This window comes from Kogia breviceps, chromosome 14, assembly GCF_026419965.1.
Source record: "Kogia breviceps isolate mKogBre1 chromosome 14, mKogBre1 haplotype 1, whole genome shotgun sequence".
NCBI lineage: Eukaryota > Metazoa > Chordata > Mammalia > Artiodactyla > Physeteridae > Kogia > Kogia breviceps.
In genome coordinates, this window is record NC_081323.1 from 22606885 (window position 1) to 22629809 (window position 22925).

The 22925-nt window shown below is 49.9% G+C and overlaps 1 protein-coding gene across 9 annotated transcripts in view; it reads right to left on the reverse strand.

Moving 5' to 3' along the window:
• The window catches only part of DLGAP4 (DLG associated protein 4), a 140689-nt gene that overhangs the window by 113825 nt on the left and 3939 nt on the right, over positions 1-22925 (reverse strand). The gene's annotated exons all lie outside the window — the stretch shown is intronic.

Below are 22925 nucleotides of genomic sequence, written 5' to 3' on the forward strand. Positions count from 1 at the left end.
CATTGTAGGATATTTTATTTCTTGGAATAGACACATCATTGTTCCAGGGAACGGAAGCCTCTGCCACCCAGGATTGGGTGGGAGCTGGTTTGGCCTCAGGCTGCCTGATTGGCTGGACCCAGTTTGAGTCTCAGTTTGTTCCGGGCGTGGATGGCAGGAGATCTGTCTTGCCTCTCTGTGGGGTGGCCTGATTTCCTCTGATGTTCCTAGTCAGAGATGGCCAGCTTTTCCAGCAAAGGGAGGAATTCCTCAAGAAAGAAAGAACTAAAGGCACATGCCCCCTCCACTCCCCACCCCCGCCCCCACCCAGTGCTCTATGTCATAGGGCCTATGACACATGCCTGCCTGGCCTCCAAATCATCTCCCAACTCTGCAGCGTCTTTTCATCCCCACTGCACCAGCCAACCCCCTCCTCTCACCCCCATTCTTCTGCCTCAGGCACTTCATTGATCTCCTGCCTCCATGCTCCCCCCATTGTAAAATGAGACAAATCTTCCTAAAACATAAGCTTCAAGTTCTGCCTGCCACTTGCCATATGAACAAAGGCGAGCCTCTTCCCTCCCTGGACCTCCGTTTCCCCACGAAAGGAAGGGGTTGGGCTCCAGCAGTAGTTCTCAACCCCGTCCAAACCCATCAGACCCCAATTCCTGTTTTTTTGGCCATGCCACGCGGCTTGTGGGGTTTTAGTTCCCTGACCAGGGATTGAACCCACGCCCTCAGCTGTGAATGCGCCGAGTTCTAGCCACTGGACCGCCAGGGAATTCCCTCCAATTCCCATTTTTATAGCAAATATTTGGTAATGTCCCCCTTTGCTATCCCGAAATGAAATTCATAGATAATATTACCTACCTACACATAATTTTTTAAAAATACAATGCCCTAACTGAAATATAATGGAGAAGTGAAAGGCAAGTAATTTATAATAGAGTGTATTATAAAGCATAAATGCTGGGCCACAACTCCACTAGAAAGCATAATGAAGGAGTCGGATGCTGGCCCCTACACACACACACAGTCAGTGACGGCTATGAACGCAGACAGAGATGTGCTGTTCAGTTACTCAAATACCACAAGAACCAAAAGTTAGAAGAGGGTGCAATGCTTCCAAAACGGCAACCAACACTTGGTAAAGTTCTGAACGAACAAGCCAAACATATCATTCCCTTTGTATATGTGATAGATATGCTCCTGCACAATTCGGGGTATGTTAAAACTGTGCCGAAAATACTTCACGCGTGTATACGAAATATACTGAGGGAACAGGCTCAGGGAATTAGAAACAGATTCTTTTGTCTGCTGGAATGACTGGTAGGAGATTTGAAAGTCATGTGGGATGCACGTGGGACAATTCTTCATTGTGAGGGGCTCGTCAGAGTATTCCCAGTTCTTTGCCCTCTGTGTGCTTAGTAGTGTCTACCCAATTACTGTGGTAACAAAAAAACGGTCCCTGAAGGGCAGTGCCATCCCGTTGAGAACCTCTGGACTACAGCCTGAATGGCAGCTATAAAGCTTTGCCACCACTGCTGTTTCTTGCACCCGTGGCAGACATGGCTAATCAAAAGCTCACTTCCTCACCGAAACCTCAGATTGGCACTCTGGGCAGCCCGCTGGAACTTGCTCATGAGCTGAAACTTGGCTCAGCGTAGAAATACCTTCAGCTCTTACAAATATTTACTGAACTGACAGAGCCGGATAGAGGATCTGAGAGGTTCTTCTCAGCTTCAGGCTCAGGATTCCCTGCCCATCCCCAGCTCCAAGCCCACCCAAGGCTTCCCACCACTGACAGAAGACAGCCCTGCTCCCCTGACCTGACATTCCAAGCTCTCCCTGAGTTGGTTCAACAATGACACCCACGTGCAGAGCACTTTAGAGATTACAAAGCACACAGGATCTTATTTGATCCTTACACTTCACTGTGAGGCAGGCAGGGCAGGAGGGCAGGCCCATTTTATAGGTAAGGAAACCAAGGCTCTTTGAGTGGAAGTGACTTGCCCAAGGTCACAGAGCTGGGAAGTAGTCAGCAATGGAACCCCATTCTCATGAGTATAAAACCCTCACCTTGTCCAGCCTGTGCTTTTCTCTCCATCCTGTCTCAGGTAATCCAAGCCCAGTGACAGTGGGCCACAGGTCATTCCCCAACAGCCCCATCATACCTGGGAAACAGCAGTGTAGTGGCTAACAGCATGGGAGCTAGAGTCAGACTGTATCTGGCTGGCTTCAGATCCTGGCTCTACCACTTGGAGCTGAGTGACCTGGGGCAAGTTACTTAACCTCTCTGGCCTCTGTTTTCTTATCTGTAAAATGGAGATGATAATGGTGTCTATTTCACAGAGCTATTGAGAGGATTAAATGAGTGAATTTATATAGAACTTTTAGCATGGTGCTGGGCAAGCAGTAAGAGCTCAACAGATGTCAACTGGAATTAGTATTATTACTCTCACAGATCCTGCCACCGGACGGGACATGCCCTTCTGCATGTCTATGTTAGTTAAAACTGGACTCATCCCACCATCCTAGCATAAATATGTCCTCCAATAAACATCACTCCCTGACCCCGCCACCTCAACCAGATTCATCTTATCTCCCCTGGATTCTCAGCAAGTTCTATCAGTGTTTCCATGTTTTTCTGCAAGTTACTCCTACCTCCATTCCTTTGCCCACGCCGTTCCCTCTAGGTGGAATGCTCTTCCTGTCTTGCTTACCAGGCTAACACATCTTTACGTAGCATCTCCTCCAGGAGGCTTTCACTGAGACACACAGGCTGCGTCGGGAGTTTCCTCTTGGCTCCCACAACCCCCAGTTCTTCTCTCTAATACACCAGAACTACTACTGAACCTTTAGAACACGTGGAAAACTCTGACCCGAACAATTAGAAAATACATGTTCTTTTCAAACATGTATGCAAATTTACAAAAACTGGCCGTGTTTTAGGCCATAAAGCAAGTCTCAACAAGTACAAAGAAACAGTATCATACATACATTTTTTTAGAAACCATAAAGCAATAACAAAAGATAACTTAAAATCACTCGTATGTTTGAAAATTTTTAAATACATACTTCTAAATAACTCATGGGTTGAGGAAGAAACCAAAAGAGAAATGAGAAAATATTTAGAACCGAATGATAATGAAAATACAATATACCAAATTTGTGGGAGACAGCTAAAGCAGTACCTAGAGAGACATGTATAGGCTTAAGCGCTTATATTAGAAAAGGAGAAAAAGACAGAAAAATAGTATGATGAACATCCAACTCGAGAAGTCGAGAAAGAACACCAGAATAAATCCAAAGAAGGTGGAAGGGAGGGAATGCTTGCTAGTGTCCACATCTGTGCCCCTGATCACACGGGGGGCATCTCTGGGTCCCCAGCACAGGCTGGCCCAGGGCTCGGTGTTGGAGGACTGTATTAAGTGTCAGCTGAATGCATGCTGTGGGTACAACAGTTTTCGTTTCTCACTATTCCGTTTTCTGTGTCAGTATTTTTCAGGTTGGGTTCCCAACGTGAAAACTGCATCAGATCACCTGGGCCCACCCAAGTCTAAATGAGCTGAGACCCTAGAACCTGCATATCCTAACAAGCTTTTGGGCAATCCCATATGTATCGACCTTGAGCCCCAAGGTGAGTGAGAGCAGGGCAGCCTCAGGAAAAAGTGTGAGGTCAGGTGTGCCTGTCAAGGGGACCTGCTCTTCCCTTAAGGACCCTCCACCCAGTGATGTTTTCATAACCTGCTCTATACCACGTTCGAGAAATCATGCCCCAAATCCGAGCCTCAGTTTACTTGTCTATAATAAGGGAATAAAGACGGTTACTTCCCTACACTTCGAGAGCCTCAGGATTTTTCTTCCTAGCAAATCTTCCCTGGGGCACAGGTCAACTTCCTAATACGCAGCAGTGGGGTACGGATGGGGGTGGGGTGGGCAAGGGCGTGGTTACTGCTGGAAAGTTGTCATTCTTCAAAAGGGCTCACAAACGCCGTGCTCATTCCTCTGAATCATTTGAATACAACAGCCTGGGGAGGGCAGGCAGTGCTTATTAGGGTCCCTATTTTACAGATGAAGAAACTGAGGCTGATTAAGGCTGGCTTTGAGGTGCATGGTCTTCAATGGGTCCCTGGAATTACCCCCAAAGGAGGTCAAACCTCGTCGTCCCTATTGCTCGTGGGGTCCTGGGGTGAGTGTGAGTGAGTGTGTGTGTGTGTGTGTGTGTGTGTGTGTGTGCGCGCACGCACACGCGTGTGCTGGAGGAGGGGGTTAGGCCTGGGAGGCCCCTGGCCCCAGGCTTTCTGTTCATTTTCTTAGACTTGAAAGAGGTCTCGAGCTGGCCGAGTGACCTCCCGGGGTGCTGAGGGGCAGATGCTGGCCCAAGGTCACCTGGCAACGAGGAAGTCAACCTGGGGTGGGAACTCGGGGTTCCCATTTCTGGGGCCCACCTTTCTCCCCGACACGGAGCCGCCTCCTTCCTCAGTGGGCTGGAGTGCCCGCTGCCAGGATACTCTATCAGTGGGGCTCCCAAGATTGCTGCATATGCAGGTGGTGGTCTTTAAGCTGGCAGGAAGCACTGGCTTGGAGCTGGGACTAGGCAGGCCTGGGCTCCAACTCCATCAGCCTGGCCAGCTTCAGGGACCCCTGGCAACTCACGAAGCCTCATGGATCACATGGCAACTCCCTGGGCCACGCAGACCCTCAGCCTGCTTCCTGCAACTCAACCGTTCATCATTTTCCAAACACACGTCAGGCCCTGTCCTCAGAGCCTCACATGTATCACCTCTTATCATCCGCACGGCAACCCATTTTACAGATGAGGACACAGGTTAACTGACCTGCCCAAGATCACACAGCAAGTAAGTAACAGGTGGGGTTGGGATTAGGATACAAGTCCATCTGACTCTAAAGGTGGATTGTGAACACAGCAGGGATCATGTTAGGCTCTTTTCCTCTGGGTCTTTAGAGCCCAGCGCACAGGACTGGGCTCAGCAATCAGTCTTCCAAGCAGAAGCATTGGGATAAGAGGGCAGAAATTACAAGGAGAAAGATTTTGGCACAATCTAAGAAAAATCCCAACAGTGCAGGGAGTTGCCCAAGAGATGGTGAACTTGAATGCGAGCAGAGGCCAGAGGAATGCTGGCAGAATTTGAGGAGGGGGTTCTGCCCCAGGAAGAGGTGGCCTGGAAGACCTCTGAGGTCTCTGACCTACTGGTGAAGGTGGTGTTAGTACAGGGGACCGTTCAGGGGTATGACCCCAAGTCGCTCCCTGCCTATCACCCAGGCCCTAAAGCCCACCATGGAGCCTTTGCAACTCATCGGAAGGACAGCCTTAAGCTGCCTCCTTCCTGGGGTGATCTGTATTTCGACTGAGATTTCTAGACAACTCAAATGGTGCACCTTCAGGCCCTGTGACAGGCTGTGGGAAAGGGATAGTAGGGCCTGCCCACTTGCTCACGTGGCACTGGTTATGGTGGGAACAGTTCTAACACCAAGCAGACCGCCTCTGTCAGGCCTGCGCTGAGCACTTTGCCCCTCACTGAATCGCACTCCCAGCCCACAGACTCAAGGGCCACTGTTCTATTTGCAAGACAAAGAGACCTGCGTTTAGAGATGGGTAGTGACTCACTGGCAGGTGCACCCGGGCTGAAAGGGAGTTGCTGCCCGCCTCCCGCGCCCGGCCCCTTCTGCTCTACCAAGGTGGGTTGCTGCTGGGAACAGTGTTCTAAGGCTGGTCGGGCCCAAGAGAGGGGGCAGCTCCGAAATGCAGGAGCTGTGGCTTCAGGTGGACTGTGATGAGGGCCCTCGCGGTGGATGTGGTTTGAAGTTTGGGGGGCTTTAGAGAATGAATAGAGTGGCTCTGGCCTTGGTCCCTGGGGCTGGCTTTGTCATGAAGGACACAGATTTTATAAATATCTCAGCCCTCGCCATGGATCACATGGCATGGGGAATTAGTTTGGAGGCAAATTGGGATGAGGGGGGAGGGAGGGTTTCAGCTGTGCTGGCAGCCCATTTGAGGGTGCAGAGTTCACGGTCAGAGCAGGTGGGGCTGCGTGGCTTGTCCATTACCCACGGATACTGGTGCCTACGCCACTGAGGCCAAGGCCAGGGAGTGGGGGCCAGGTCTTTGAGACAGAACCCTTAGGGCACAGTCTGAGTTAGGAACCACTAGCCTTCATTGGGGGGGGGTATCCTCAGCTGAGTTTCTGGCAGTTTCGGGGGGAAGGGCCAACCCCAGCTATTGATGGGCTCAGCCTGGAGAAGAGATCAGGATTCAGTCTTGGAGTGAGGTCAGGGCCCAGTGTGGGGCTAGGGTCAGGATATAGACTGGGATGAAAGTTGGGCCTCAGTGTGTATCCAGGACTCCCCAAGTGGGTACTTCACCTCTGATACCTGAATCTTACTTAGGGACAAGTCAGTTCTCTTGCAATGACACAGAGGCCCAGGAGCCAGGACTCTGCTCTGTCTTAGGGAAGGAGCTGTGACTGTGAGAAATTCAGTTAGACTAGGGGGGAGGGCAGCGGAGGTAGCCCCCCTCTCTTGGGGCTGCTATTCCAGGCCTCTGTAAGTCACAGCGTGGGAGTTAAATATAAGGGGACACCACGTGACAGGCAGTAGGTGGTTAATGACCCTGTAGGAGGCGAGCCAGAATCCAGAGAACGCGCCGTGGTGGGTAAGGGTGTGCGGAGGGGAGAAGTAGCCCTGGGCAGGGAGGCAGGACACTCGGGTTTGAGGCCTGCGATGTCCCTGCCTCTTTGTGTGACTTCAGGCTCATCCCTGCCTTCTCTGGGCCTCAGGTTTCCCTTCGCGGAGAAGACAGTTGAACTCAGGTCTCTAAGTTCTCTTTATCTGTGAAATGCCATGAATAGATACTCCTTCCCCGGGCAGGACCTGGTGGGGACCTCACGACCTCCACCTCCATCTCCAGTGGTCAAAGTCTGATCTGGCCTCTGAGGCCCCAGGGCAAATACCACTTCCTCCATGAAGCCTTCCCCCACTGAAATTAGCTGCCCCTTGGTCCAGTCTGCGCACTTCTGAGCCCCCATTTCAGCCTGGAGCCCACTCTGTCATGCAGTAGGGTTGGAGTGGTCCCAGCTCTCTCCCCCACCAGACTGGGAGGCCAAGAGCTCAGCCTCCACCGCCCACCCCTTGGTATCCTGACCTTCAGGGTCCCACAGTCACAGGCCTCACCCTCAGATCCTTCGGAGACTAGAGCTGTAGCAGCTCCCACTGTTTCTGTACTTACTATACGAATGGCACTGCAGACTTGGTCATTCTGCAAACACCTGAGCGATTAATTGCCTTCTTTCCCTTTCCTTTGAAAGGGAAAGAAGCTTCCTGAAGAAGCATCAGCATCTACATCTTTTTTGAAAAAATTTTTTTAAACATCTTTATTGGAGTATAATTGCTTTACAATGGCGTGCTAAGTTTCTGCTTTCATGCTACTTCTTGTATTTCTCTTTTTTGTCTATTAAGAAGCTCAGAGGCAAATTTATAGTTTTTTTTGTTTTTTTTTTTTTGCGGTATGCGGGCCTCTCACTGTTGTGGCCTCTCCCGTTGCGGAGCACAGGCTCCGGACGCGCAGGCCCGGCGGCCATGGCTCATGGGCCTAGTTGCCCCGCGGCATGTGGGATCCTCCCGGACCAGGGCACGAACCCGTGTCTCCTGCATCGGCAGGCGGACTCTCAACCACTGCGCCACCAGGGAAGCCCAAATTTATAGTTTTGCTATAAAAATTATCCAAAATTATACTTTGGATATTTCCAAAGTATAACCTGGAACTATCTCATGTCTGTCTCTATTGACTCTTCATCTGATCTCTCATTTATTTCTTTTTCTTACTTATACAAGGGAATTTTAAAAAAAAAAAAGAAGAGAGGAAGAAAAGGAACAAAGGAATGAATCGGGGAAATCATGGCTTAGACTCATAGCTGTAAGTGATAAATACTGAGTTCATACAGTAAGAGTGCTTTGCCCGTGACAGGCCTTAGTGAAGCCCATGACCTGGCATTCATTATCTCCTGCAGTCCCCAACACTCCCATAAGGAAGAGGTAAAACCAGCCTGCTTAACTACTGTGCTTTCTTATTTCCCCAGCCACAGAACACCAGGATCTCTAGGTTGGAGGGGTCCTCAGGTGTGTCCACAGCTGTGAATTCAGGCCCAGTCCAAGGCCTGACTCAATAAATATTTGCTTTCAAACTTTCCAAAGAAACTTTAAAAATAAACGGTTGGGTAGTGGCCAAATATTAAAAATGGGTAAGCCTGGAGCTGCCATCAGCAGCTCCACAGCCCCGAGGCCAGCCAGAGCAATTCCACCCTTCCTGCACAAAGAGACCTCTGTGAGGTTGCTCACGGTACAGTGAGTGAGAAAAAAAGGCAGAAACACCCAGTGTCCAACAGTAGGAGACTGGGAACATAATTTCCATTGAGCCATACTGTGGAATATTATGCAGCCACGAAAAAGAATAAGGTCCATTTCTATGTACTGACCTGAGAAGAAATCTCCAAACCATAGGATACCTGAAAAAAGCTGGCTGTAGGTCAATTAAAGCATGGTTCCATTTATGAGAAAAGCACACAAAATAAAACATCTGTGCAATTGCAGTGAAAAAGACCTAGGAAGGTCTTTTTACATCTCTAGCTTGGATCCCTCCCCTGAACTCTGGACTCATGTATCCAACTGTCCACTCAGCATCTCCACTTGGATGTCTAACTGGCATCTTTAACTTGACATGTCCAAACCTGCACTCCCGACCCCACAAACCTGCTCTCCCCACAGTCTCCCTATCCCAGTTGCTGGTAGCTCTACCCTCCTAATTGATCAGACCCAAACCTTGGATTCAGCCTTGACTCCGCTTTGTTATCCACACAACGAGCCCAGCAGCAAATCCTGCCATCTCGTTTCCCAGACAGAGGAAGCAGTGGTGTTCTTTGCCCTGGCCAGAGCCCAACTAGGTACTCCTTTCAGCTCTGAGCACCTCTCCTGATGGATGGGCATGGGACAGTGACTGTCACGAGAGTCACAGAGAAGGAATAACCACAGGAACAATGTTAACAGTTATCACTTCTTGAGCAATCCCACCAGGCCCAGGACTTGTCATGCTTCTAGTCATTTATATCTCTCTTGACCCTGTGAAATGGAAGGACCTATTATCACGATTTAACACATGGGGCACAGAGAGGTTAACTGACTTTCCCAGAGTCACACAGCTAATAGGTAGGAGGGCAGGAATTCTAACCCAGTGTGTCCAACAAAAATCCAGAGGTGCCTCACAGAACGTCATGTTATGGATTCCATTCTTGACAGCAAAGCAGAGCGGAAAGATCATGAAAAAGAAGAAGCAAGAAGTGGGGGAGGGGCTCGTCCTATCAGATATCAAACCACATTAGACAGCTATTTGTGGTGGTTCTCAACAGCGGGTGGAACTGCCCTCTTAGGGCATATTTGGAAACAATCGGGGAATGTTCAGTTGTAGCAATGACTGAGGGGGACGAGGGGAAGGTTCTACTGGCATTGAGTACCGAGGATTGGATCAGGGGTCCTAAAGAACCTATAATGAGCAGGATAGTCCAGCCCCCAAAAAGAATCGTTCTACCCCCAAATACCAACAAGTCCCTGTTGAAAAAAACAATGAGATACAGTAATTAGTGTAGAATTAAAATAGACAAAGGGGTAGACAAGGAGATCAATGAGACACAGCAGAGCTCCCAGAAATAGATCCATAAACACATGGGCACTTAAACATTAAACAGAGATGGTATTTCAAGTCAGCCAGAAAAGGATGGAGTATTTCACTAATGCCGCTGGGACAAGCTATCCATATAAACGTGAAATTAGATTCTCTACCTCCTACCACATGCAAAGATAAAATTCCAGATAGATGAAAGACCTCAATGTGAAACATGAAAAAAAAAAAAACAACCTTAAAATTATTAGAAGGAAATATAGCATATCTTTATGACCTTCGGTGGGGAAGTTGTAAACAAAAGCAAATAAAGGGGAAAATGATGCTTTGCTACATCAAAATGTTAAACTTCTGACTGAAAGAGACACAAAATTAAAAGAAAAGCAACACACTGGGAGAAAATATTTGCAACAAACATAACAAGGACTGAGATTCACATACATAAACCTCTTTAACAAATTAATGAGAAAAAGATAAGTGACCCTGGGCAAAGTATACGAACAGGCATTTTGCAGAAGAGGAAATGCAGATGACCGTTAAACATATAATGAAGCTCAGTCTCTCTGATAGTCGGTGATGCTAATGAAGATGAGATGTTTTCTCCCAGCAGACTGGCAAAATTGAAGAGTGATAAATCAACTGATGGGGAGGTGTTGAGGAAATGGGAACTCAGATACGTCACTAGCAGGAGTGCAAAGTGGCATAACCACCTCGGAGGGCAATCGGCAGCGTTTGCTAAAACAGAAAATCCTGATTCCAGAGAAACATTAACACACATCTACAAGGAAGTTCATGGCAGCACTGCTGAAGGTGAAGAACTGGAAACGTCGAAATGTCCACCAGAAGGAGGATGGACAAAATGTGGTAACAACGTATATAATGGAACACTGCTCAGCAGAAGAATGAATGAACTACAGATACACTTGAACTTGGATAGATGTCAAAAACACGGACAGTGAAAAAAGCAAAATGCAAAGACAATTCACTTCTTATGACATAATTTATATAAGAAAGTCATTCAAATAACACCCATGAGTTTGGGTCCGTGAAAGCTCCCTCTAGTACCTGGGAAGACTTTCAGCATTTTCTCCCTCCCTCCCTCCCTTCCTTCCTTTGCTCCCTCCCTCCCTCCCTTCTTCCCTTCCTTCCTTCCCTCCTTCTTTCCTTCTTTTCTCCCTCCCTTCCCTTGACATGCTTGCCCTGTGCTGACAGGGGCTGGAGATGAGGCCAAGGCCCCAGGTTGTACCCTTGCCATGAAAAGCATCCCACCGTGACCCCTGAGCCTGGCCCCAGACTAAACCCTCACCTCAGACCCCACGTCACATAATCTCTCGGAGGCTGTGACATGGACATGATCCTGCGTCCTGCTGGTTTCCCAGGCTGTTGAGAGCTTCACAGGAACGTGTGGATGAGGCGGGCTTGTGTCTCATAAAGTGCACCAGCTGACACCAGAGTCACCGAGGAGAGCGGCTGGTGGTGCTAAGTTTCTTGCCTCCCTTCCACCACCACCTCGTCCTCCTCTGTTATCCCTGAATCTTTCCTTTCTTTCCTTCTTCATCTGCTTTAATGCCTTGGAGCCAGGGTAGGGAGTAGGGGGAGGGTGAAGCCAAATCTCTGGGCCCAGGAGCGAATGCCTCCTTGTCTGGGCTGGGGAATTAGATCCCTAAGGCCATAAGTGGTCATAAGAGCAGGTGGCCACCTCTTCCCAAAAGCCAAACAGGTGCCAAGGACAGCAGCCATGGTCACATCCGGGGCCTCAGATGGCCACAATAGGGCCCTGGAGAGAGGGTGGTGGAGGACGGACTAATTGGGCATGACGGCAGCCCTGTGGGCGTAATTAAGCTTGGAGCTGTTAGGGTGGCTGGTGGAGGAACAGCCAGAGCTGGCCCAGCCGCAGACACCACCCCCCCCCGGGACACTTGGCTCTGGGGCTCGAGTCTGCTTGCCTGAAGGAATGTCCATAAGCTGGCGCTGCCAGGTGCTGCCCCAGCCTGGCTGCCAATCCCACTGGGTAGTAGCACTGGTGGTTCAGGGTGGCAGTTCTAGGCCCTTCTCTATGAGTATCTTCTGATACTTGCTGTGCTGTCTGGAGCGGGGGAGCTTCTCTCTCTTCTCTGGCTCTAATTTCTACTAACAACTAACCTTTCCTACCCACTGTCTCTTCTGATTCTCAAAACCACCCTGTAGGCCAGTGATTACAGCACTATTTTGCTCTGCTAAAAATGGAGGAACAGGCCCAGAGAGGGTAAATGACTTATCTGAGGCCACACAGCTCACAGATGGTAGATCCAGGACTTGAGTTCTGGGCCTCTTTGACATCTAGTCCCTGTTTGTGACACAATGCCCTCCCTGGAGCTTAGGCCAGTGGTGAGGGGAGGGTGGTGGTGCCATAGTCCTGGGAAAGGAAAGACACTAAAGGAAGCCAAATATCGTCTGAGTCCTGTTGCTGACCCTATGCCCCCAGCGGGTCACGTCCCTTCTCTGGGCTGGACCAGATGACACCCAGAGTCCTTTCCAGCCTTGATGTTCAAGTGTGTGGTTTCTAGTCTTCAAGGCTTTTTTCAGTTCTATCACTTTCTAGCTAAGTAACCTTGGGAAGTCTCTCCTCTCTGCCTTATATAGCTGTAAAATAGAACCAGTCACTCCTCCCTGGTGTGCTTGTGGGGGTTTGTCAAGTGCCCAGCATAGGGCCTGGCACGTAGTAGGTGCTCAGTAAATGGGCATCCCCTTGTTTTCCATACAATCCCTGAGCCTCACACCCTCTTTCAGATCTGGCTCAAATCTCACACCTTTAAGGAAACCCCATAAGGTCCTAAAAGCATATACCTAACAATCCCTTCTTGCCTTCCTCTGTGTGTAAGACTAAGGTCACCCCATCCACTCATCAGTTTACAGCCATTAGCTTGTGTAGTGCTACCAACAACCTTCCTATTATGACTGAGGAAACAGAGGCTAGAGAGAGACAGAGTCCTCAGTTCACTTAAATTCTCTGGGATTCAGTTAGCTCACATCTAAAGTGGGGATACATATTAGTACCTTTCCTGCAGTTTGATGTTTAGAAATAAAACAGCATAATACATTTAAGTTCTTAAAAGAGTGCTTGGTAGACAATAACCTGGTCCCGAATCCTACCTCAGATATTACGTGGATTTTATCAATGCCAAGGCCAAAGCCTCTGATGTCCCAACTGGGTTCCCAGAAAACCAGTCCCGGAAATGATTCATGAGAACTCTCTGAAGACAGAACCATGGACAGCGTCCCCAAGCACTGGGACAGGGCCAAACCCTCCTTCAGCACCACGGGCAACACTCCTGCCATCCACACCAGGGACAAGGCAACCATATCGTACGCACTCCAAATGGCCCAGTGCCAAGGTCAGTGTGACAAAATCCCCACCACCCATGCTGGGGTGGCAATGAAAGCCTCTGTTTTCCAGCTTGTTACCTGCTCCGGAATTTGTAAGGCCCAGAACAGGCTACTTCTTTTTCTATTTGCATTTGTAGTCATGTATGCCAATGGCCTATTTTCCTGTTTCTCACCCAGCGATTGGGGTACCTCAGGAAGGCTTTCTAAGGGTATTCGACTGGGAAAATCTATCTCCCTAGGCCAGGAGAGCCTCCCAAGCCTTTCCTTTTTTTCACTCCTGGCCTCACTTCAGACACAAGTAGTGATGGCCACCAGGCAGAGTGTCATGGCCAAAGGTGGCAGCAAGGGCCAGGCCCATTGCCACCTCATCTCAAGGGCTGGGCTCGTTGCTCTGTTCTCAAGATACTGAATAAAGAGGAAAAGCACTTCTGAGTGGAATGGATCCCACTCCATCACTCATCTCTGAGGCCACCTCCTATTGGCTCCTTGTCCATTTGATGAGGGCTAGATTCCTGCCCTACCCACCTCCATCTCTGACCTCATAGGCCACCCACGTGGTCTCAGAGCAAGCATCATGAGCTGCCTTGGGCCCTTCTTCAAAGATCTGCAGGGTTTCAGTTCAGCAGGGACCCAAGAAAAGCCAGAAACTCAGTCCTTCTGAGACAGCAGAAGGGGAAGATGAGGCCACAAAAGAATACCAGTGCCCTCCTCTGATAAACGGGAAGAAGGCCACCTTCTCAGAGTTGTGATAAAATGAGGTGGTGTGTCCAACACTGAGCCTGGCATACAATAGGGGCTTAGTAAATGTCCATTCCCACTCCCCAAGAAGGAAACTATAATGATGGTAATGATGATCACTACCAATATTGAGTGCCTACTACACGCCAGGTGCTGGGTCAAGGTCATCAGAGGCAGGAAAGGCAAGGATTATTATATCTTCTTTGTTGATAAGGAAACCAAGGCTCAAAGCGGTCAAGAAATCTGCCGAAGGTCACAGAACCAACCAAATGACAGAACCAGATTGCACCCTCAAACTCCAGGCTGCTTCCCCCTACCTCCAGGAGATCTCTGATAACTACAGTCCTACTTCTCAGCTGGGGGACCCAGCACAGCCCATTTGCTACTTGCCCACATACAATGTTGGAAGCTCCATGCCCGGCTACTTGGCTGTTGTCAAGCTGCTGGGCCCAGATACTGGAGCAGGTGAGGATGGAAGCAGAACCCCAACCCCTTGCCCTCTCAGGCCCCCAGCAGATTTCAAGGGGCTCAGATGCAGTCCCCTCCCTACCCTCTCCTAACATGGCAAGCTGGCACTAGCCCACCTGCCTATGTATTGCCTACATACCCAGCATCACTGAGATGCCACATAGGGCCCCTCACACTTGTCATACAGATGAGGACACTGAGGCCCAAGGAGGGTATGGGACTTACTCCAGGATACATGAACAGATGTGATCTCAGGACTCCAGACTCCTTCTCCAGTGCTCTTGACCCTAGACTGTGGGCTCAATGGGGGCAGAAGCCACAACACTCTTGTTCACTGCTAGGTCCCCAGCACCCACCTCAAGGCCTGGCCTGCAGCAATTTTCTTTCCCCACTTCTTCTGTGGGGAGGGGCGATGTGTCACCCACTTTCTCTATCCAACCCGAAGAGCCTTGCACACAGTAGGCCCCTAATGAGTATTTCTTAAATTATTTCATTCATTCAGAACTCTTTATTAAGTGCTTAAAGTGTGTCAGCCACGGTTCTAGGTGGTGGGACCACAGCAGTAAGAAAAACAGACATAAGTAAATGGACATGCCAATCCTCCTGTGACACTGATTGGACTGGAGTGAATCTGCCTGTTTCCTTGGCCTGTTTTCCCTACTCTTTGTGGAAAGGGCAAACACTGTTCCTGTCATGTCTCCAGGACTGTATACGGTGCCCAGAATACAATCTATGCTTGCTGAATCAATGAATGAATGAATGAATGAAGACAGTAGAGCAGCATAATAAAGGAAGCCACCATATACTGAGAGGGTGCTCTATTCCAGGTGCTAAATATTTTATACACATTAATAATCTCACAGAATCTTCCCCACAGCCTCTGTGAGGTGGGCATTTTAAAGTGGATCCTGCTAGCTATCTTGCTAGCGTTGTTTCTTTTTGCCTAATTAGCGGAAGTGTTCAGTTAGAAATATTCACATCACCAGCTACCCTTGCAGCAAGGATGGCCATGTGACCACATCTGATAAATGAGATGTAGTCAAAAGTCCACTGAGTGGGGCTTCTAGGAAATCTATTGGTTTCCAGATTTTAAGAAGGGCAGATTCAGAAAGCATGCACTCTTTATTTCCTTTGTTCCACCTGGAATTCAGATGCATCTGGAGGTGGAGCAGCCATGAGAACAAAAGACACACACTAAGGACGACAGAGGCCCTTGATCACTTGCTTGACCGCTTGACGCGCTGCACTGGCCCTGGCCTGCCCCTGGGATCCTTGTTACATGAGAATAATCTCCTGGGTGTTTGTATCACTGTTCTTTTCTTTTTTTCTTCTGTTAAATGCAGCCAAATTCAATTCCAATTGATTCAGTATTGTAACAAGTGAGGCTCAGAGAAGTCAAGTGATTTTCCTAAAGTCACACAGTAGGTAAACAGATCTGGAATTGGTCTCTAGGTCTAGTGCAGGGAAGTGCCTCAGCCTGTGCCCACTCCCTCACCTGTATGCTGTCAGTCCCAGGCCTGATACCCCACACCCAGCACCTGGCTCTCCTCTAAGATTCTTCCCGACCCCACTGGTGTCTGGCTTTAAGTTCCCCCATGTCTCCTCTCTCACCTGACTTCACGTCTCAAGTACACCCAGGTGCAGATCCTCCCTTGCAAACGTTCCTGTCTCAAGTCCCAGGATTCTGCTCGTCTCCTGACCCCAGTGAAGGGCTCTCTCCCTCCTCTCTGCTCACCCACCTCTACGTGGCCCGGAAGAGTGCGCATAGCGGGCTGTCAGTCAATCTTTGCAGACGCGTGTCCTGGTTCCCATCTCTTCCCCACCGGGCTCCTGCACCCGCCGCCAGAATGACCGTCCACAAGAGCAGTTCTCACTGGACCTGGTATCCGAGGCCTCCAGGATCTAGCTCCTGCCTCCTTCCCTACACTCCCTGTGCCTCCTGTCCTTTTACCCTGACCAGCATCTGCAGGGTCAGCTCCAACTGCAGGTCACAGAGAGGCCCCCCTGCCCGCCCTGCCTCGAGTAGGTACTCACCACCACCAGCCCATGCCACCTCCTCTCTCAGCCCCTTGGTCAATTGGAGCACAACCTACAATCTTGTTAGTTTGCTGTTTGCCATCTACAACCTCCCCCCATCCCCACGAGAACCAGAGCTTCTTGAGGGCAGGAAGCAGGCCCATCTTTTCCACCCGTTTCCCCATGCCTGGCCTGAGGCCCAGTACTCAGGCTCAGTCAGAAGGTGCTCAATGGAGCTCAGACTTGCTTCCCACGCCTTCCCGCCTCCCCCTTTCTACTCCAGCCGAACAGCACTACTCAGGCTTCCTGAACCTTCCTATTGCTGTCAATGCCCAGAGCTTCCCCCCCAACTCCGCCTCCAGCCAGGCCTTCCTCTCCCTTCCGTCCATCAAAACCAAGCTGTTCTGTGTCTCATGTCCTCAGGATGTTGCTTATATCTCAGCACCAACAGAATTCAAGCAGATGGGCATTCCAGACTCCAGCGGGGGTGAATGAAACTTTGGGACCGAGAGCGGGTGTGCGTGCGTGTGTGTTTGTGTGTGTATGTGCATACGTGCTGGAGTGTCTGGCCACCTACACTCTACCCTGGATGTGGCAGCCTCTGTATGTTCCTTTTCTTGCATTTCTGCTTCTGGTCACCACTATTGGAGCTCATTTTGAAACGCTCCGATATTCCCTAGGTAGCTGCCACTGCAAGAAAGAAGAAGAGAAAAACAGCAATATTTACTAAGCCTCTACTATGTGCCAGGCGTTGTTCTAAGCCAAATAATAATGATGACGATGATGATGATGATGATGATGACAGCAGTTAGTATTTGTTGAGCACTTAGCACGAGTCTGACACCATCCTAAGGGCTTTTACTCAGACAGATGCTATCATTATCCGCATTCTACAGATGAAGAAAAAGAGGTTCAGAGAGGTGGAGCCACCTGTCCAAGGTCACAGACACGTAAGTAGTCTTCTTTTTCTTTCTTTCTTTCTTTCTTTTTTTTTTTTTGGCCATGCCTCAAGGCATGCGGATCTTAGTTCCCTGATCAGGGATCAAACCCATGCCCCCTGGAGCAGAAGCACAGAGTCTTAACCACTGGACCGCCAGGGAAGCCCCTAAGTAGTCTTGAGTTCGGGTCTCTCTAAACCAAAACCTGCTCCTCTGCGAGGCTGATCTGGCAACACCCAGGGGCCTTGGCGTAGGGGAGGACGCACTGCTTCCACTTGCAAACTACTGCTGCCTCTGAATGCAAAGCTGGAAGCCACCCTTCCTGACCTGGGGCTCTCCAGGGGGAGAGCTGGGCTGGTAAGACTTACCCTAATCTGCAAGGCTGTAGAACAGTGCTCTAGCCCCGCCAAGGGCCAGGCCTGAGGAGACGTGGGGTGGACGGAAGTCAGTGAGCCTGGGCTCCACCTCCCCGGTAAGGCTGAAGATTTTCCCAACAGCCAGAGCCAAATTTATCTGCCAGTCCCCCGAAGAGCTGATTCCAGCGTCTGTCTGGAAATGTCAGCCCGTGTGGTTGCAGGAACGTGGGGAGAGTTTTCCTCTAAATAGCAGGAAGCATATGGGAGGCGGATGGCGCCCGCCGCCCCAACCTGCCAACTCTAGCTCAAGCAGGAACTAAAAGGGGCCCAGAAGGGTCTGGAATTCCTACCACCTCCAGGGGCGTGGGGGGAGGGGAGGAGCTGGAGATAGAGACAGTGGCAAGGAGAAGGCCAGAGACTGGGTCCTGAAGGGTGGGCGGGAAGGAACATCTGACCCACATACAGCAAGTCGAGGTCCTCAGTTGGAAGTGACACACCCAGGAATTTAGTAAAACATCAACAATTATGAAAACCACTCACAGAGCACTAGCTCTGCCAAATCTGGGTTAGGCACTTTATTTGGATGATTTCACTTAAACTTTACAATCAACTCGAAGACAGGGGCTGCTATTTTCCCTATATTACAGATGAGAAAACTGAGGCTCAGAGGAGAAAAAACACGAAGTCAAAGACTCTGTGGACTAGAAAGGACCTTCCAGATTCTCAGCAGAATTACAAACACTCTATGGACATTTTGGTCAAGTTGCGATGCAGCTGATGCTTGAATACTCCCAGTGATGGGGAGTTCATTATCACCAAGTTAGCCCATCTGCAGAGAATTCTTTGTATCCAAATGGTTTTCCTAACCTGAGCTGGAATCTCCTTCCCTGGAGCTTTTCCCCCGGGTCTGAGTGCCAGACCCTGACCGTGCTTTCCCCCACAGAGAGAGAAAGGCAGGGAGCAAGGCCCCCTCAAGGTCTCTGGTTTCGCCTCTGCAGGTGACACACCCCAGTTCCCTTGCCCACTTCTGCACCTGTGACCATGATTACCAGAGCAGCCCCCAGTCACCAGCACTTAATGTGTGCCAGGTTCTCTGCAAAGCCTGACCCTCCCCACAATTCCTGGGGAGGCACTATCATCACCCCATTTTACAGAGAAGCAAAATGAGGCTCCATGGGGGGAAGGGACTTACCTCAGTCATTTAGCGGGGACATGGGGACCCTGGAGGCCTCACTGGGCTGCTGCTCTAAATCTCATGAAAGCGGAAGAGGTCCCTGCTGGCCCCACCTGGGGACCCTCTCACTGACACTAAGCCAACCTTTGCCAGGATTTCCCTCAAATCTGGCCCACAGGGCCCCCAAGCCCACACCACCCCTCTCCCAGGATGGAACTCAACCCTCCCTCTCCCCTTCTGCAGCACCCACTAAGTCCCCAAGTCCTGTTAAGCCTCCTTGCTAAGCGCCTTTCTGAGCCATTCCCATGGTCCTGCCCTGCCTCTTGTCACCCCCAACTGTCACCAGCCCAATGTGCCGGTTTTTCTAATACCCAAACCTGCCCTGCCCTTGGCTCCCTTCTACTCCAAGGATCAAATGCAAACCCCCTGGCCCACCAGTTGAGGCCTTCCAAGCTTTGGCCTGGGCTGACCTCTCCAACTCTTTCTCCCCCCGAACCCCTCATGCCCGGTGGCCTAAACGCTTAGCAGGAAGCAGGCGAGATCTCTGTGTAGCCCAGTTCCTCTACCTGGTAACCTTCCCAGTTGTTTCTCATGAAGAACCCTTATTCATCCTTCAAGACTCTGCTCAGAGGGACAGAATCAATTGCTCTGGCCCCAGAGATCCCCAAGTGATCAGAACCTCCCTCTGACCTGCCATGTGTCACCTGCCATCGGTGATGGAGGCGCCTCTCTCCTTGTCTGAACTGTGAAGTCCCCCTAGGCAGGGGCTGCTCTAATGCATCTTTGTAGCCTGGTGTCTAGTACAGCGCCTGGCACATGGCAGGTGCTAATAAATATCTGTGGAGTGTGAGAGAGAATGATTAAATGGGGACCATGGGACGCAATGAAGTATAAGAGACGACCCATAAAACATGGCTCATGGGTATCACAGCGTTGATGTATCAGGAGCAAAAAATGCTGCTGTCAAAATAAACAGACACAAAAATTTTGGTCATGAAGATTTTGCTGGCTGCCTCCGAATTTAGAAGGGTATCAGGGGACGATCTGAGGTAGCTGGAGCTTCCAAGAAAAACGCTGTCCAAGTAGATGAAGTAACCAGGGCTCACCTGAAGGATGGTAGGAGGGCCCTGGAGGGGGCAGGGGTGGAAGAGACTAGGTCCATGTCCCAGACCTGCCTCTAACTTGCTCTGTGTTTTTGTGTAAGTGGCTTGGCCTCTCTGAGCCCAGTTTCTTGTTTGTAAAATGCAAAGGGCATTTGGAGAACTGCTGAGGCAGATGTGTGTCCAAAGGCCTAGACACTGCTCTGCTGTCGGGCTGATGTGACACTTTCTGCCTGTCCCTCTTCAAGCTCCCAGCAGGCTGTGCAGACACTCAGGGCTCCATGGCTTTGGAACCCTCTGGCCTGAAAATGCAGGCCCCTGGCAGCCCTCCCAGCAGGTCATTTGGGATAAAGACCTCGGTGGCAGGTGGGTGGGCAGTGTTCCGGGTGTGCCTCAGGCAATGGCAGGATTGTGGACTTGATCCTGTGCAGGCATTTTCTAACTAGAGGTGGAGGGAACACAGAGTGAGCTCCCCATCTCTGGAGGTATGCAAGAAGTGGCTGGATACATCGGGATAGGAATTCTGGCCCAGGGTGGGGAGGAATTTAGACCAGTAGATATCTAAGACCCCCTCTTAAGGGGCCACTGGGTCTCTTCTCTCCTTCCCCACATGGAGCCTCAACCTGACCCCTCCACGGTTGTACTCTCAGCACCAGCCAGGTTGAGCTTGCTGACACTTTCCTCCTTCCACAACATCCTTCAAACACTCCCCACTGCCTTCAGGATCAAGGCCAAGCTCTTATCCTGGCATTCAAAGCCCCTGTGATCAGGGCCTGCTGCTGTTCATCCACTGGTTGTTCTCCCACCACATGTGCCTCTATGTGCCTCATTGTTTCTTCCACCTACAATGTTCTTCCTGTATTCTTGGCTACTCAGCTTAGGTGTCACCTCCTCCCGGAAGCCTTCTTTGCTCCCATGCTAGCCCTTGTGTTCCCTCAGCCCCACTATGCCCACCCACATTCCAGATGAAGCATCTGGAATGGGCTCCTCTCACTCCTCCAAAGACTACAAGACCTTTGGAGGCCAGGACGGCTCCCCTCCCCTGACCCCCAGTGGGCCCAGAGTGGACTCTGACACAGAGAGCCGATGTCTCCTGAGCTGAACTGGCACTTCAGAGATTCTGACACTCTGATTCCAAGAGAGTCTAAAGGTGCCTCAGGGAGCTTCTGATTGTAAGGTCTGGGATCAGGACTCCTTTCAATAGTTGTATTGTTTTTTTCTGATTATGAAAGTTATACATCTTGGGAAATTCAGATAAGTACAGGAGGGGGAATTTGCTGTGTTTGGCTATTGTTGGGTCTACTTTAGGCCACAGCCCTATATTTTCTTTGGGGAAGCTACTCTTCCCCACTCTCCCCTGGTAAAGTTCTGGGTGTCAACTCCACCTCCAGTTGTGGGGTGGTACATAGGCCCAGGCTGCCAATCAGAGCACTTGATTAAGGAATGGGCGTGTCCATAAATTTGACCAATCAATGCCAAGACTGTTCTGGGACTTGTGTCTGAGCTATGTGGGAAGAAGTCTTGCATGTTCCTCTGGACAGGCATCTTATCACCTGTATGAGAAAGCCCTATGAGAACATAGGAACAACCCAGAGAAAGCAGAGTTGAGAAATGGTGACTAAAAATCAGGTCCTGGGGGGACTTCCCTGGTGGTCCGGTGGTTAAGAATCCTCCTTCCAATGCAGGGGACTCGGGTTCGATTCCTGGTCCAGGAACTAAGATCCCACATGCTGTGCATGGGGCAACTAAGCCCGCGCAACACAGCTACTGAGCCCGCGCGCTACAACTACCGAGCCTGCATGCCTCAACTAGAGAGCCCGTGTGCCGCAAACTACAGAGCCCATGTGCTCTGGAGCCTGCACACCGTAATGAAAGATCCCACGTGCCACAACGAAGATCCTGCGTGCCGCAACTAAGACCTGACGCAGCCAAAAATAAAATAAAATAAATAAATAAAAATAGAAAAAAAATAAAGTGTGTTTAAAAAAATAATAAAAATCAGGTCCTGGGGACTTCCCTGGCGGTCCAGTGGTTAAGACTCCGTGCTTCCACTGCAGGGGGCACGGGTTTGATCCCTGGTCAGGGAACTAAGATCCTGCATGCCGCATGGTGCGTCCAAAATAATAATAATAATAATAATTTTTTTTTAAAAGACAGTGGTAGGAAAAAAAAAATCAGGTCCTGGTGACAACGTCTGAGCCCCTGGATCCAGCTGAGCCTAAAGCTGGACTTGCCTCTGGACTTTACATTCACGAGCCAATAAATTCCATTTTTGTTTAAACCAGTCTGGGTTGGGTTTTCTGTCACTTGAACCTGAAAAGTACCTGAATGAAACAAGCAAAAATAAAAATAGAGCTTGTCCATATCTCACCATCCAGAGGAAAATGCTACGAACAGTATAATGGTTGTCCTTCTGGGCAGGAGCGTGCCTATATTTCTACATACATTTCCTAACAAAAATGAGATCATACAACATACACCATTTTATGACCTCCTATTTTTCCCTCAACAATGCACCACGGACATGTTTCCATGTCAACAAGAATAGATCTATGGCACTGTCTCCACTGCCGCTGAGAACACCATTGTCTGGCTGGACTGTAATTTATTTAACCATCTCTTGCTGATAGATAATTGGGTAGTTTCTAATTTATCACTGTCTTCAGGAAAGGTGCAGTGAACTTACTTGTAAAACGCGTATGTTCGCTCTTGCTGGATTATTTATGACTAAGATTCCGTGATTGCAAGAGTTTGACTTCACCAGTATAAGTTTCTCTGCCCGATATTTAAGATTCTCTGAGTGTCTGTAAGGTAGCATCTGTCTTCCCAGGCAGGGTAAATGGTTATCCAAAAAAGCAAATCCAGGGTGTCTCCATAGCAGTGTCTCTGGCGGGAGTGCTTATTGCAAGACGCAAGTGGGTTGGTGGGAATGTAGCTGGGGCTTGGGGATGGGGGCGGGGGGTGGTGCTGGCCTGGGGTCCAGCCAGCCATGTGCACCCCGTTAAGCTGCCCTCCTCCCTGGGCCTCATCCCCAACCGGGTCTGACTCTCAGTAACGAGGGGAAAGGAGAGTCTGGGGGACCAGTTGGCACTGAGGGTC